Here is a 12,304-nt window from a genome sequence, read left to right on the forward strand (position 1 = left end):
TTTATCTCAACTGGTTTGATATTTGACACGCAAGTTATGCTCACACACGATTCAATTTGGTTCAGTGGAATCCTTTCACTCAACGGATACAAATTCTCGATTAATTCATACATTACAAATCAACATCAAGCAAAAGAATTATTCAACTTGGACAAATTTTATCTCAAACGGTTCGATATTTGACATGCAAGTCATGCTTGCACAAAATCAACTTGATTCAGTGGAAGCCTTTCACTCAGCGATTACGAATTACCAATTAATTCATCCATTACACAACAAGCAAAAGAATTATTCAACTTGGATAAATTTTGTCTTGACTGGTCTAACATTTGACACATAAGTCATATTCGTACACGAGTAAACTTGATTTGCTAGAATCCAAATGAAAGAGAGCATCTCTCATATATTTGTTCACAATATAAATGTTTGTGAAATATAAATCAACTCTAGAAACTCTCAATATGAGACTCATTCACAAATTGCAATGGAACATTTTTCTTCTCCCTCTCTTTACCATTCACATATATCAAACTATTTATTCATATTCATATCTAAAAAATTAAAACCTGTCATTTCAATAACAACAACGATAACAAAAAGGAAGTACAAGTGGGCAAAAGATCAATGTATCTTAATACTTAAAAGAACCATATAATGCGCAAATTTGTAAACTAATGCACGAATATGATTCAATATACTAGCTAGCAATTAATGTCTACGTTCGATACATCTGTCTAAAATAAATTCATTGTATTTAATTGTTTGTCGCTAATAATTATATTTAAAAAAAATAAGATTGGTGATTCAAAGATATGTTGCCACGTGGAAATGAGGGTAAAACCGACGGTTGGTCTCAGAACCATGACAGTTAAGTTAGTTGCCAAATTGCTCTTCACTAAGTGGAAGACGGTTCAAACCGGGTTCAGTTCATCAACTGAAGTACGCACTCACGAATAAATTTTAATGAATAATTAAATAAGTCCTAGCTAGAAAAGGAATAACTTAGTTTTTTTATACAAAGAACAATTATAAACAAAAAAGTTATTGAAGTTGCTGTTACTTATATAACAAACACTGAACTAGCTTTATTAACCAAAAGAATATTCAAATCAATTACACGCAAACAATATTATTTCATCGACCCAAACAAATTAAAGAATTAGAGAATAACAAAATTAGAAGAACTCTCGATGCATGCTTATATTATATATGCAGAAGAATATATTCTCTCTTTACTGCTACTTAATTATGGTCCAGTAGTTGGAGGACATTTTCCGTCAACCTTTGCTGATCCACCGGTGCAGTTAGATCCCGGAGGGGGGACCGGGCCCTTCTGCAGGACTTGGAAGATGAAGCCCTTCCTCATCTCCGTCGTCCCCAGCAGCAGCCTCGCTGCACAGACAGGCTGAGAACTCATCAGCACACAGCTCACCAACAGCATCGCTGTAGCAAACAGCGCCACTCTTCCGCTTGCTGAAGAACAAGACATGGCTATATATTCCTGTTGCAGACTGCTTTCTCCTTAATTAATTCTGTATGTATGACTAAGGAATTAACATGACTATTTATAGATACTGTACGAAGGAGGAGCTCGATCGTCAACTGTTGGTCAGGAAGATCTTGAGCAGGACTTGGAACGAGTAAAAGCTTTGCCTGCCCTTCAAACAAGCCATACTGCATGCTTATGGCTTCATGTGTGCGAACATATTGGAGAGAGGCATGCAGAACCGTGTTTGCGGTCAGGTCTAAGGTTTGAATTATTGTTTTACGACGTGTAACTTATGAGGACTTTGGTCGGCAGAACCCGTTTCATGCGTCTCCTGGAGGCGTTTCAAGGCAAAGAGATCTTGACGTGTAATTAACGTGGGAGACTTCGCATTTGATATATTTATAGGTCAGTCCGATCCGTTTAATTCCCAAGCGGATATAAACAGCTTTTCAAACACCTAACTAAATTTTCTGAATATTCAAATTAAGTACTCAACTTTTAAAATGCAGAAATTTGGAGTTTTTTAATTTCATGAGTGGATTTTAACTGAGCATCTTTTAAACATCAATTTAACAACATAGTATAATATTGAGAGTAATAACTTTTTAAATATAAATAAGTCTTTTAAAAATATATCTGTCTATTTAAAAAAATTACCCTAGCCGATTGCCATACGGTTGAGATACATAAGAAGGGGTAAAATGAATATAGGATGCCTAATTATTTGGTATTTTAAAAGTTAAGTTAGGTGATTTGAATATTTATTAAACTTAGCTTACGGTAAAAAGTCATGTAAATATATGAAGCATGGTTATCAAATCTAGACTGAGTTCGATTCGCTAATATGATCAGAATTGTACTACTGAACCGATCAGCCGGACTGTTTTTTAAAAATCAAACTCACAAAAAGTGACATATTTCATAAAATCCGAAGGGACGTACGATGGGAAATGTCAGAGATACCCTTCGAGCAGATTTGAGGGAAGAGGGGTAAAGGTGTCATTTGGGAATTGAAGGGATGGTGTAGGTGTGTAATGGAATCAAATGGAGCTAAATAGAATGAGGAAGGTAAATGAATTAATGTTAGTGATTTAGTGTTTGATAAGAATTTACTTAAATAAAAAAGTTTAAATATATATGTTTAATTTATTAATATTCAGAATAAAGATTATAAATTATTCATCAACAATATTCACAAATAAAATTTATGAATCACATTTATCAATAAAACTTTTATCAAATTTATAAATAAATAAACAAACTCTCAAAATAAATAAACAAGTTGATAAACAAATTTATCTTTTTTAGTGCATGTACGTGAGATAATTTTTAGTGAAGACAAAAGCAACCAAATTAAACTAATTTTAACAATATTATTTAAGGGTGAGCAAAACTTTGAATTGAAATAATCAAATTAAATTAATTTAAAATTTTAATTTATTTAAATTTTTTCTTTTAAAAATAATAGTTATTAAACATTAAATGGATTAAATTAATTTTTTATTAAATAATGAAAATATTATTATTAAATTGATTAAGTATTTATTAAAAAGTTGTATTTTTATTATTATTATTATTATTATAAAAGTCCATTTCATTTATCATTTTTGTAACAGAATAGCAAAATTTAATTGTCTCCAAATAAAAAAAGTTTGATTAATTCGATTTTGTAGTAAAAAAATAACTTCGGTGCCAACAGTCGGTACCCAAATTTAATTAATTCGATTTGAGAGATAGTTCGATGGATTCGATTTTTAATATTATCATACAAATTTAAAATCTTTAATCTTTAATTATTAGTTAAAATTAACTATTTTTATAAACTAATTAATGCATGCCAATGTATTTATAATAATTCAATTCGTGGTTATCGGCGGCCCCTAACCTCCCTTTCTCCATCTCCGCTGCCTTCGCCTTTCCCCTGCCGCTGCGAACCACCCTAACCCTCCGTCTCCTCTCGCTACTCGGCAAGCGAGGTGCCCTTTTCACTCCCTGCCCGACAACGAGCTGGGCCGGTTGGCGTTCAGCGTCCAAGCAGAGGAGACAATGGATGGCATGATGCAGGAGCATGGACGCAGTGCCAGCGCCAGCTCCGAGTCTTGGATGCATCCTTACCTGCCGGAGCAATGCATATGACTTTCAAGAACTATGTTATGCCTACTTTAGGTCTCTAGAGAGATAATGCAAATTGGACAAGGAGTACTTACATGAATTCAAGAAACTTCTCACTCATGCAGGAACCTTGACAACTACCTAGGAGTATTCTTTTTTATATCCAGAGTACTTAGCCTTGTTGATAGAGATAAAGACACATTATCTAAAGAATCTATTCAGTGTAACCCGACTAGCATAGATAAATGAGTCAACAAATGGGGGCTTAAATCCCTCAGTAGTCACAACCAAACAATAATCGAAGCTCACCACCAACCATATAATGATTAACTGACATTGTGATATGTGAACAATCTGCAAGGGGCCTCTTCTTCAATTGCAATGAATCATTTTCAATTGGCACATGTATACATGATTTTTTATGATAGATGGAGTGGATGAAAAGACAAGGAGACAAAGAACCTTTAAATACTCACTAATGGTCATCCAGGGAATTCCTAAGGATCAAATATTCCAAGTTTTGACTGTAAGTCACACCCTAGTTTGATTTTCATTAACTACGGAACCACAAACAACTTTACTAGCGAATAACTAATCGCCAACTAAAGATAACATGAGATGAGGAACTGAAATTCTCAATTGTGATTGCTAACGGGGAATGAATGAAGGAAATAATAGTTGATTTTCTTATCTTCCAAATAAAAATTTATTGTGATTGCTAATGGGGAGCTGATGCAGGGTATAATAGTCGATTTCCTTATCTTCCTCATAAAATTTATTTTGGTACTAAATTGTATGGTTGATCACACTAGGTGTTGTCCTCTTGAATTTCAAAACCATGACATAGAGTTCACAAAACAAGACTAGTTAAGTTACAAGTGATCCAATAATGACCACTATCAATATCTCTAGGGCATAAGCAAAAATGTATCCATCAATTGGTAGCAGTGAATGATCATCTATTTCAACAACCAAGGGATCAATGCCGACAAAAGACTCATAAAAAAAAACAAAAACTAAGGAATCAAATTGGAACAAACCTCATGCTTGAAGACAAGTACAATGTAGATGGGTGGTATGTTACAAACCAAAATAATTTGGGATATTGACCAAGGAGGGGCTAAAGAAGATAGACATGGAATACACCTCTAAAGGATCAATCTTGGGAGAATAAATCAAACAATGAATCATAACTGGTTTTGTCCAAAATTAAACTTATATTTAAATCCAAACCTTACGAAACAATATTATGGCAAATGCCATTGGAAATATGTTTTTCTTTTTCAGAAGACATTATATTTGTGATCAGATTGCTAGTTTGCAACTGCAATGTCACATAATAAGATCCAGTATTTGTGATGGGCATCACACAGCAAGATTCTGATGACTCAAAATCTCATTGCAAGGCATTTCTGACAAGTGCATTTTAAATATCTTGTAAATGCAAAATTTTTAGTGCTTGTTAGGCATTGGATCGTTGTTATTTACAATGCATTGGAGCAGTCTTGGAGCAGCAGTGTGAATGACTGATAGAAGATCCTATGGCTATATTTTTGTCTTATTAATTGGTTGATGTCTGATGGTTCAAGTGAACTTGTGTGAGATGTGACAATGATCTAGGTGAAATGCATTTAGTTGTATATATGGATGTGTTTTGAGGAAGAATATTGATGTAGTTTCTATATGTACGTCATAGTGACAAGAAGCAAGAAGGGACGCCAAATGAGGTTCTAGGTGAGAGAAATGGAATAGAAGTGATTATCAGGATTTTAACCCAGGTGAATAGATTGTCAAGAATGGTAAATTCAATCTAGATTTTAGTTTGGAATTCTAACTTGCCCTAGTTCAGATGAGACCGGGGTTGAGTGTCATATGGTTGAGTTGGGTTGATTTCAGTTAAATTTGGCTGGATGAAAAATCCTTGAACAACTTATTTCTTTTATTTGACTTCTAATTTTATTGTGCTCTTAGTACCGCCTTTGGTCATATATGTCTATTCTTATTGTTGTTAGCATTTGATGTTAGCATTATGTTGAATCATATTATGCTGAATTTGTTTTATAGGCTTATATTCATTTTGTTATCTATCCATTGACATGCCAGTTCAGTTCAGAATAGTTCAATCAATTGGATTAGTCAGGAAGGCTTGGACTAGAGGGCTAAATCCATTGGAGCAACCTTGTTAGAGAAGTGATGTCATTGATTAATCATTGCATATGGAACTCTTCACGTTTTGATTATTGTCGATTTTTAATATTTCTTGTTCTCACGCTTTGATTATTGATGAGCTTCAATGTTACTTTGTTCGATTTGAGTGATCATGTTTTATTCATTTTCATGATAATATTTAACAGCTCACTCAAATCAAAATGAGTCCTAATGATTTGTCATTATCAATATATGAAAGATAAGTTGCACATCAAGGTCATAAATGCCCAACTTAAAAATAAGTTTGTGGCCATGAGAATGATTAAAGAGCCAACTTCCTTGATTTCAAGTATTGTCACCTTCTCAAGGTATTTGGCTGCATTGAATCTCTAATTATTGTAATGGTGAGTGATCTCATTACAGTGTAATAACTAATTTTGCATATGCATGATTTTACTTATTAATATGCAGCTATTAGGTAATATCTACAAGAAAAATACTGACTTTGAGCATAGTAGATGACTTGAAGTGTGTTTTGATACGCTTCATTCAGGGAACTTTTAGGTTTACATAATTTGAGATGAATTCTTTCAGAAGCAAATGTTACTGCTTGTTAGCACGATAACTAATGGTTGACTAAAAAAATTATTCAAACTTCAAAATTGATATCTTATAAATTTACACTTTTGTATATTATGAAGGCAACCAAGTAATACAAGTTCAATTATATGAAAATCAAATAAATTGAAGTTGGTGAAGTTCCTACAGAACTCAAAATAATTTAAGTTTATACTAATGCAAAAAATAAAAAATATAAAAAAACAAAAAAATTGATGACCAAATCATAGCACTCTCTGATAGAAGAGAAACCTTTGATTTACAATACACAAACTTATTTCATAGTATAAGCGCTTTCCTTTTATATTCTCTTGCAAGCTAATTATTTCCTCCTTGTTGGTATTTATATTATTTTTATTTTCCCTTCAAGGATACTTTATTTCATAGAAAATTATTTTCCTTTTATTTAGCTCCATATGTGCTCAATGGTCAGTTTCACTAATTCTTCAAAGTTGGTAGAATTCTACAATTAATTATGGAAAGACAACTTCATGTATAAGACATGTCTTCGTCGAAATGAATACAAACTATTTTCTTTACTTTTTAATCAAGTGTTTATAACCAGTACATAACCGTAAGCATATTAAGGAAATAAGTAATTTAAAAAAATATAAAATATATAAAAATATTATTAATTAGCTTAGATGACAATATTCTTACTACTTTTACTTAGGGTGCCAATTATGATTAACCATTATAATCTTTGAATTAAGTATGTAAATGGAAGTAAGGACTATTTTACGAACGTGGCAGTCTCATGTTTCATTTTCTTCCTACTACTTTATGAATTCATTAAGTATTTTGTCGTTATAAAATTAAGGCAAGAACTTTAATTGAGTTTTCTTCCAAATTATCCAACCACATTATCGCCTACTTCTGAACGAATATAAAATATAAGGAGAAGGGAGAAAATTTTACATAATAATATTAGGGCAATTGTGATGTAGAGGAAATATCCGCGATAGAATGCAACAACAAGCTATGCAATCTTCCTTGCCATCAACAACCATGCCTACGGATCTTATTCAACAGGTTTTTTTCCTCCTTTCAATATCATTTGGCAAAATCCTTGATATTTGTATGTATCCAAATTAATTGCTTGTTTCTTGAGGAGACAATCAATTTCTTAGATTGTATTTTAAACTAGTTTTTTTTATTAAATTGAGCATGGACCCTCTTTTTTGCTGCAGAATATAATTTTATCATTCTCTCTTTCATTTTCCAATATTTTTGTTGTTTCTTTTCTTATGATCTGCTAACTTAGATTTATTTTTCCTTTAGTTTCTATTTCTCAGTAATTTAAGTTTGTATATCTTTCTATGTCTTCCCTAAATTACACATGCTATAGTATCTATTATAACTTCTTTCTTGTAATTGTACATAACATACCATAATTGTAGCTACTCTACCTGTGAACCTTAATACGCATCTATCATTCTGGCATCTTCTGCTTCATTTTCAATACTTAAACCAGCCAAAATATACTCACAGAACATACTATTGTATTTTTTTTACCCAAAATTTGTTCCTCATAATCACATGCAAAGGAGTTCTCTCTAAGGCCATGTTTCATATGAGGGAGGGGGACGGCTATGGAAAAAAATTATGGGGAAAGGATAGAAGAATATTTCTTTAGTTTGTATTTCCTTGGAGGGAAACAAAGTGTGATAGTTTCCTTTCTCAGTGTTTCCTTAGAGGTAAGGAACAAGGAAACTTAAACATAAAATATTTGTCTATTAAATATATAAAAAGCATAAATCAAAAATAAATTTGAAAAAAAAAATTATTTTATTTTTTTAAAAAATAATTTATTTGAAAAAATATTCAAAAATAAATTTATAAATACTTCTACCCAAATTGAGCAGTAGTTTTAGAGATAGTTGGATAATGATTCCTGGACTCTTTCTGTCCCTTCCCTTCATTTTCCCTTGGCCCTTTCCCTCCCTCCATTTTGTTCCAAGGAAACAGAGGGTAATGTCTAGTTGTCAGACCTCAAGGAAAAAAAGCTCATGGCGAATACCTTGGACAAAGGTTCATCCAAGTCTTAAGTTGCTATTATGGAATTGGGAAAGCAATGACTGAATTGAAGCATCTCTTCAAGTTTAATCCAGCAATGCAAATCATCTTTTTTTATATACCCGAGAAGTAATCAAAATCTTCATCATCCTCTGCTCCCATGTCACCCACATCCTATGGGAGTGGGTTGATGGAGCTAAAGCAGAGTGGAAGTGTCACCTTGGAAATGGGTTGCTTGTTGAGAAGGCAAAGGAGGTGGTAAATTCTAGCACTATCCTAGCTTTCCCATAACTATCATGCGAGGCTCAATCTTGTTTGCCAAGGACATGATGGTTGGAGAGTTTCTAAAAGGCAAGGGTTCTACCGAGAACCGAGAAGATGAGAGAGATTTAGAAGTTAGATGATTACTGTTTGATTTTATTTTGAAATTTGGGTCAAGGATGGATTTTGTACTTTAATATAGAAGTTTGAGGAATCATAATTAACCCAAATTTATCTTGTATCACAAGTGCACACATCATATATGTCATAGTGATATAAACATGAAAAACTCAAGTCATAGTTGTCATAGTGATATATCACTATGATGGTTGTCATAGTGATATAATTGAAAACTCTGGACCTAAACTGAAATGAAAATGGTTCCCCCTCCCTCCCTACTTCCCAAGTCTTAGTTTGGTTCACATGTTCTGGTTGTTTTTGTAATCTGAATCATTTCAGGACGGATCCCAATTTAGTTTTACCCTTAAGCCATAGGGCTCGCGGAGTGTTCCTACTAGTTCCAGGTTGTCTACACTTTTGTGTTATCTTTATGTGGTTGAACTGTATTGTGAACCAATTGATGGATGACTAATGACACTAAACAATTACAACATGGTGCTTCTCCTTAGGTGGGTATGTTTCATCCTATCATCTTCCCTCTTTCATAGTAGATGTGTCCTGTGAGATAACATCTATTGTATGCTTTGCTAAAGCTTCCAGGTGACTGTTTACAAATTATGTTTATTCTTTTGATGTGACAACACTCCATCGCTTTAGTATCCTCGAGTCTTTTATTTGTTTTTGAAAAGTTCTTTCCTTCTTCTAGACATCAGACTTTGCCTCAGGGATATGCCATCCTACTTGCTCTCCCCAAATGCATTCTCTCACTCTCTCAAGTTGTTCAGTCATGCTACACGTCACAAGTTGGGATGGGTCACTATATGAGTTGTTGTTTGTGACTTTCAACAAAACATTGACCACGTTGGGAGGGTCATGATATGAGTTTCTATTTGTCAATTTCAACAAGGCATTGGCCATCATTGTGATTAAGATGGTGAAGATTGGAATAAGTTTTTGTTTCTAAGAGACCTATAAGTGGGATAATAGGTCTCTTAGCAAGGTAGAATGGAAGGTGCTCCCTTAGAGGTGGATCACATGAATGGGAAAACAAAGGGAGATGAGAACATGTGACACAGTTGTGTGGGGCTTGATTATGTGATACAATTTTGGGGTTGCAAGAGGCCTATGGGGTGATGATGATTGCCTAAGGGTTTTCAGTGGTTTGTGTGAGTGATCTATTCCTCAGGAGCATAAGATATCTTGCCTTAGAGCAGGGGTGTGAGGCATCATCAATGAGGGAAGTCTCCCTGCAGTAGTTGAGGGCTGCTAAATGTAGGAGCAGTGGATCTTAATGAATCTTGACTAGTGCGAATTGTTCACAACCATGCATTATGGGTCTGACCGGCAATGTTGGTCGATCAATCATCAACTAGGGGTGCTTAATGACTTTTCGTTAATTTCTTAGGGCACATGGTACTTCTCATTGGGGGATATTTTCTACCCTTTAATCAATTTATTTGTACATTTAAAGTGATTGTATGAATTTTAATGTTTTTCTTGCTATATGAGTTATCACAAATGTAAATATTTAGAATTTTACATCCAGGTTATGTTGTTATATATTTCTCCATTAATTTCAACCCTTTTTCATGTAAATTATGTTTCCTTAAAAAAGTATTAGCTAGCGCTACTAATTTATCTTGTTGATTGTGCTATATTTTCTGTGTTTAAAATCTGGTATTGGATGGAGATTTGCCAACTCAAACTTTGACACACATAGTCTCCCATAGAGAGATGTAGGCTGATGAAGGGGGTTTATAAGCTTATACAACTAAACGACTATTAACTCGGGCTTTACATTTTGGGTTGATAGTTAGCCGTGTCAATTAATGGGTTAGTTTTCTCATGTTGACAATTGGTATCAAGAGAACCTAAACTTAGAATGTCTATTTGTTAGAAAGGGTGGCCTACGTGATGGTTGAGTCACCATTAGGTCTTTGATGCCTTTGATTAGGGATGATTCGACACCATGAACTAGACTATAGGTCCTGATGGGTGTCAATACTTAAGTGGGATATTGTGATATGTAGTTATATTTCATATGTAAATCATGAGCTAATAAAAAGATTTATAAGTATAAATGAAGCCACTTAATTTTAGAAAGAAAAATGATATGCTCAAGGAAAAAAACTCAAGGAAAAACTCAAGGATAGACACATAAAGTGATGGGGCCCACAAAAAGTGAAATGGTGGGCCATGACTTTATGTGTCTATCCTTGAGTTTTTCCTTGAGTTTTTTCCTTGAGCATATCATTGCTCAGAAAGAAATTGTGAGGTGTTGAAGTGCAATGAGGTAGTCTGTTGAGCAAGGTGAAATATAACTAACTTATCCATGTAACTTGCTTTAAGTATGTAGTTCCAATAACAGATGTTAGCCAAAGTGAACAACACCTCATATTGTCGTGTACATAGTATTGCTAAAAGTGTTATAATCCACTTAGATGAGTGAATTGGTACATTAAGTTTGTGATGTTTAACCAATTGACCAAAATTCCTATGCACGAAATTTAGGTCAGCGTGTGCTTTGGTTGGCCCTCATGGCTTATTTTCCCTTTACTTGGATTCATATAATTAGATTTCCTCATAGATTTGTTGTTTCTAAAGCAATTCCTTTTCTTGGTTTTATCAGTTGCATTTTCAAATCATTATTTGTTTCATCATATGCATCAAGTGGTTCAGTTTTCATCGTTTTGGGATTAATTTCATCACATGCATCAAGGGTTCAAAGTGATTATGCTCATATTTTATTGAAAACATCACTTGGGTTAATTTCCCTAAAGTATGATCCTTCTAAACATTTTGTCTAGATTGATGTTTATTGCACATACTTTGATTCATTTTATCATGTCATGTCATGTTTTCTTTTCATTTTCAAATCAACAATCTTGTCAGGTAGGTTGACCATAGGATTCTGTCATTGTTTTCATAAAGATAAGTGTCTTTGTTTTAAGTTTGAACATATTACTTAATTGTGTCAAATTTGTATTTGATGAGTTATGATCTTTCACAAATAACAGATTGGTTGAGGTTTGAATTTAAGTACATATATACAAGGATGGACTCAGATTTAGGTGTTGTAGAATACCTAAATATATTCTTATCCAAAGATGAATTGATTGATGTGATGAGTAGGAAGCATGGATGAGAATAAAAAAACTAAGTAGCCATGGAAGAAAAAGAGCGTGGAGTAGTAAATTAAGATGAGTAATCAACAAAAGTTTCTAGTAAGATGCAAACATGAAAATCCAGCACAAAGTAAAATAAAAAAAAAAACATTCACAACCAATATAAATAATGGTCATACGACATGGGAGACAACTTCACAGCACTTGAAGCTATGAATCATCCATCACTTAACAAGGGTTACATCGTTATCCATTATAAATTTTTAGAAATAGCCTAGTACTATTTAGGTTCAAGATGGACAAGACATTCCCAAAGTCAGGATGCAGACTCACAAAAAGAACTAGAACAAAAATCCTACAAAATTTTGATATCAATGGCTGGGTCTCTAATAATTAAGCTATATTGTAATAGTTG

Source organism: Zingiber officinale, chromosome 4B (genome assembly GCF_018446385.1).
Source record: "Zingiber officinale cultivar Zhangliang chromosome 4B, Zo_v1.1, whole genome shotgun sequence".
NCBI classification, from domain to species: domain Eukaryota; kingdom Viridiplantae; phylum Streptophyta; class Magnoliopsida; order Zingiberales; family Zingiberaceae; genus Zingiber; species Zingiber officinale.